Below are 5,693 nucleotides of genomic sequence, written 5' to 3'. Positions count from 1 at the left end.
CAACCTGAAAAATGTCTCAAATTTCTTAGATATTACTGCTTTCATTTTTTTAAACAAAAAGGTCAATTAAAAGAAAGCCCCTCCCCTAAAAGGGTAGTCGGTCAACTCGGCGGCAGCCAGTCAACTCCTATGTATATCATAAAACCTGACAGTAGTAAAAAACTAAAGCGTCAAAAGCGAAAGATGGAGAAATTAAAGCATCAGAACTATAATCAAGATAGATATGATAAATAGCAATCAAAATACAAGTGTACAGTGATTTTGAATCAGGATTTAAAAAAATAGAAACATTTGGGACATCCTCCCTTCCTCTTTAATGGTTCCTATTGACACTTCTGCATGGCGCCGGCGCATGGAGCGTGCGCAACGGCGGCAGAGGTGACCGGATAACAGATCGAAAACAGAAAATTTGGGAAAATAGATCGAAAATTAATCTGTTCTTATTGGTTGAAATTAAGCATTATTTGTGAGCTGCAATATAATTACCACATTTCGATCATGCATCGTGAGCCATGGCCATGCCTTAGCGGCCCGTGGGACTTGATATGAATCTATCACAACCGAACAAAATATCACAACAGAACATGTTATATACTGTACAATAAATGAGCGCTCAAATCTGATTGGCCAATACTCTACTTGAGTAATTTATTTTCGATCTATTGTCCCAATTTTTGCTTTCGATCTGTTGTTTTTCGATCTATTGTCCTAGCACCGGCGGCAGAGTATGGAGCAACGAAAACGCGCGAAACTTATCATTGTCCTTATGTACGTGATCACGTCTGAATAAGAATCTTTTTTCTTATCCCTGATCCTAGAAGCCAACCTCTGTATAGCTTTTGATGCTGATGGACCAGCTCCTCCAGTAAATGAGGTTAACGGACAGAAGGTGGCTTTCTCGATTATCCTTTGCCCGTATTTCAGATTCTTGATGGCCTGGTGACATTTGTAGGAATCCGGTACGCTTCTTGGGCAACTCTTAGCATACTGATTAAACACTTTCACATCAAAGAACGGTCTGCTGAAACGTGATTCCAAGAAGGAATTTGCTTTGATATCTAGTCCAGAATCGTCAGCAGTAGCGGTGCTTCTGTTTGCGAAGGATAAGCCTTGCAAAGACTGAAAACAGGGCCCTACTTCGACACTATTGCAGACCTCATTCAGCAGGTTGGCAAAAGTCACGGATATCATTGGGTCCGATGTACTCACAGCCACAATTTGGACAATGGAGATCATGCGCTTCATTGAAAATTTCTCTACATGCGCATGTTGTAAAAACCCAGCTTGCAATATATAACGCTAATAAAGTAGTGCTAATTGAGCTGAGCATTGGTGCAACGGTAGCATGCCTGGCCGCGGTTCTGGAGTCCTCTAAGCTCTTATTCCGTAGCAGTATAGGGAGTTAGCTAATACAACAGTTGAGTTGTTACAATTGGTAACGTCTCGAGTTCCAGACCAAAAAACTTGTCTCGAGTTAAAGAACAAAAAAAAATTCAAAGGTCTCCAGTTCTAGAACCAAAAAAGGAAAAATCTTGAATTCAAGAAAATATCGAAAAAATTTAGAGTCAAACAGGGTTTTTATTCAATATAGCAGGCAACGAGGTCCCAAGAATAGACGAATTTGCGTACTATTTGACAGAATTGTGGAAAGATAAATCCGAGATTTCCCCAGAAGTGTAACGAGTGGAATCTTGTCTTATGCGTACTCAGAAAGTCTTTGCGCTAGTACTTCTGGCACCTGCCAATATTCTGTCCCGATTTTTGCAGATTGAAGTGGAATGGCAAAACCAGTGCTGGCAATTGAAGAAGTTGAAGTTGCAAATTCTTTACTTCCAAAAAGACATCGTCGAGCCTCGACAAAAATTTTGTGCCAAGGTCAAAAAGGCAACAAAGCAAGCATTGGGCGAATGAGACGCCGAGTGTGAAGCGCTACGAGATATTTTAATGGCAGAAATTCTGAACAGGAACGGCCGAACGATTTTTTTAAACAAAAGTTGGCCGATCTAAACATCAATGCTGCTGAAAAGAACGAAGCCATGGAGAGAATGGAGAAAGCAAATGACCAATTGAGGTCAGAGCATCAGCAGCTAGAAAACTACAACCATTACTTGGCCAACGAATGTCGGAAAAAACCGTCATTGACGAACAAAAAATTTTCTTCAAAACGAGAAGGCCAAAACCATTCCACGGAGAACTATTTGTTCTAGATTCAAAACAAAAACATTATGAATCGGCCTGCTACGTTATACGATTTTTTTGGTGAAGAGTTCTGCGTAAACAAACTAAATCAAGAAACACTAACAAAAACTGAGTCTGCCTGTTGAAGCACCTTGGTGCTGGTGGAGACAAAGAGTTTTTCACGACCATCATTCGAGCATAACAAATTCTGACAAATCAAGCGGCACGAGAAGCGTACAATATATCTGGGCTTGACGAGGCAGAAAAGGTTATGAGCAAGAAAAACTGACAATTGAAATTTTTACATATAAAAATAAAAGTTTTCGTATAAAAAGACTTTCAAATAACAAGAACTGTAAACGAATACTTTGTCTGATTTTGGAGTGAGAGTGTTACACAATTTTCTTATAAGGACCGGGCAGGAAGAGTGTCAAAGGTATATAAAAAGGTACGAACAAGATTTTTCGTTTCAAGGTCAGAGAATTAGTTCAAAACTCAATTTATTACCTGATTCATGCCTGACATATGTTTAGGAGGTGTAGAGAAAGCAAAAAAAGGCATTTGTTTGAACAAAGCCTGGGCTTCGAGTAAAATAAACGAAACCGACATTTCTTTGTTGACTTGTTTTATGTCCAATGATGAAAGAATCGATATTGGGCTCTGACCAAATAGAGCATTAGGTTCATTCATTCACACCCAACCTACCATCAAAGCTAACCACTCTATTGAACTTTTATCTTGAAACCAACTTTTCTTCTTCTTTAATCTACCTAATTCTCAATTTCTAACTTTGTATTTTTAACAATTACCGAGATCTATTAATTAAAGGTTTAAAATATTGTGAGAGCTTCTATAAGGTTGATGGAAGTTTTACGGGATTCCTTCATTTTGTAAGGGAAATTCCATCTCTGAAATTCCCTGGATTATATCAAACTGATGAATTTTCAATGGAAGTGCACTTAGTCAGCACAATGCTCCTTTTTCTCTAGACAGATCTCAAAATTGAGTTTTTTATTGATGAAATTTTTGATCCGCAGCAATTTTGCTTGAGCCTGTCCTGTTTTTTTCTGATTTTCTGAAAAATTTTTCCTGAAGAAACTCTGCATCTAAAGATTTATGATTCTGTAATTGTTTAAAATTCAACGGCATCTTTTAAATATCGCTTGCCCTGTCTTCAAGTAGAAGAAAGCTAAGTGCACCGTCTTTAACCGGAAAAGAGAAAACCTTCCGGCATTTGTCAATGTAAGAGGGACGATTAACATTGAAGGTTCACGTTTTTGTCAATTATTTTCTCAGCTTCCTTCAGCAGACTCTCCGAGTGTGGAGTCGTTCGAGCAATAAAAATCAATTCATCTTGAAATCCATCGAATTTGCTTCTGATCTACAGATCGAGACTTATAGACAAGGTTTAAGTTATTCTCGCCAAGAAGATTCTCTGTTTAAGAACAACGCCCGCTTTGGGTACTTCGTTCATATGAGAGCATTTTGAAGAAATCTCTGTGAAACAATTCGGTTGAGGAACCGGCAGCTCTCTGCACCTCATATCTATAAGCTTAATTAAAAGACTATCTCAGGAAGTTCTCTATAATTTGTTTAATTCAGATTTTTCGTCTTTGCATTTGATGTGTCAGCGTTGATGAATGATCTATCCTCAAGGCAAGCAGGGGCAATCAAGACCACTACTCTAACATCCGACAAAAATTTCTTACCTTTCGTCCGTGGTACAACTGTCAACCCATCTGGTTGCCTCTTGTCTGTTCTGTAGAGGCGACTTGTTTCCGGCACCGAGAGTATACGCCCTGAAGGCAATGTTTGCCTAATCAAATGGTTGACGTTAGCACGGCAATTTTGTATCCCTGCACAACTGGGAGAAAAACAATTTCTTCTGCAGTGGTTCTTTTTGACGCTTTTACCGCTTGGCGCGAGCACATAGAGCGTGCGCCACGAGGGTGGAATATGCAGCTAAGCAAAAGCGCAAAAACACTTTTTTTCCAAATTTTCTTGATCCCGACCGAAAAAAATCTTTTTCCTCATCTCTGATCCTAGATTCCAACCTCTGTATGGCTTTTGATGCTGATAGAACCATCTCCTCCAGTAAATGAGATTAATGGACAGAAGGTGGTTTTCTCGACTCCGATCATCCTTTGCTCGTACTTCAGCTTCTTGATGGCCTCTTGACAATTGCGAGAACCTTGTATGCTTCTTGGGCAATTTTCATCATATGGATTAAATTCTTTTACATCAAATTACGGTTTAACCTTGCAAAGTCTGAAATCAGGGCCCTACTTCAACACTATTGCAGACCTCAAATTTTAACATGCCATTGTTGATGGCAATTTTATGGGATCTCATCTACATCTAAGATCAGTATCCAGATGAATTGTTTTTGATACTAAATAACTAGACCTTAGGAATCAAATCATTTGGGATAAAATTCACTTGAAAACAACACCAAAAGAAAAAAATCAGACTGGATCCCATAATTGAGCAACAATTGTTCTACAATACAGAAACAACCTTACATAAAACTTTGCAAGCAAATTTGAGAAACTATATTACTTGCTAGTGGTGTTTATAACGCAAAAATTTGTATCATGCTTCCCCACCTTGAAATCATCTTTCGATAAAAAGCAGAAATGCCCGGTGTAATATAATTGTAAATGTAACGGATGCGGATCCATCTTTAATGGGTAGACATGCCGGCATGTTACCACTAGGATATCAAAACATCAACAGGATGATTCGTAGTTTGGTCAACATTTTGCTGAATATGGTGGCTCCAAGAATGACATTGAATGGAAAAACATGGATGGCAGTCGCACAGTAAAAGACTCTTGACTATTGAAACTATAAATTTCAGCAAGTTACAGCCCGTACTAAGCACAGGCGATGAATATAGAGGTCGGAAACTTACGCTAAAATAATCGTTCACATCATAAAATCAGAATTATTTGGAAAGGGAAAAAAAGGGCAAAAAAATTCGTTTGCATAACAAAACAAAAATTTGCAAAATCTCAGAAGAGCGATACTTAGAGTTCAGGCATTTCGGAAAACAACCTAAAAATACAAATGCAAGGCCAAAACTGAAAAATCCTGAATAGAGGCGTGTTTAAACAAATTGATAACAGAGGTGAAAATCAAGTTGTAAATAGGCTGAATTTTGTAATTATTGTATATTTTTTAAGTTTTTGATTTAACTTTAAGATAGTTCCTAGAATTGTTTTAATTGTTGTTTCAGACAAATGTAAATACATGTTCGTTTTATCTCTCAACATATAGTGAAACAGTATAAACCTAATAATGAACTTAAATTTCAAAATTGTTGTTTTAGACATCAGAATTTTTTTAACTTCAGAAATTAGTTTCTTCTACACCAGTTCGGAAATTTAAAAAAACTGCAATTAGAAAACCTGGCCAGATTTTGTTTCGTCATTCACTTATTTCATCACACAGGCATTTGAAACCTGGGTTGCCAAGGATAGTTTCTGTTTAAGCAAGCTGCCGGCTTTGGGTAC

General features: G+C 37.9%; 1 protein-coding gene across 2 annotated transcripts in view; it reads left to right on the top strand.

The window, feature by feature from the left end:
• Positions 1-5,693, top strand: part of LOC142344443 (uncharacterized) — a 233,979-nt gene that overhangs the window by 138,639 nt on the left and 89,647 nt on the right. The window lies entirely within an intron of this gene.

This window comes from Convolutriloba macropyga, chromosome 8, assembly GCF_964194025.1.
Source record: "Convolutriloba macropyga chromosome 8, txConMacr16.3, whole genome shotgun sequence".
Taxonomy (NCBI): Eukaryota; Metazoa; Xenacoelomorpha; order Acoela; family Convolutidae; genus Convolutriloba; species Convolutriloba macropyga.
Note: the sequence above shows the minus strand (reverse complement) of the source record. Positions and strands in the feature narration are given on the sequence as shown.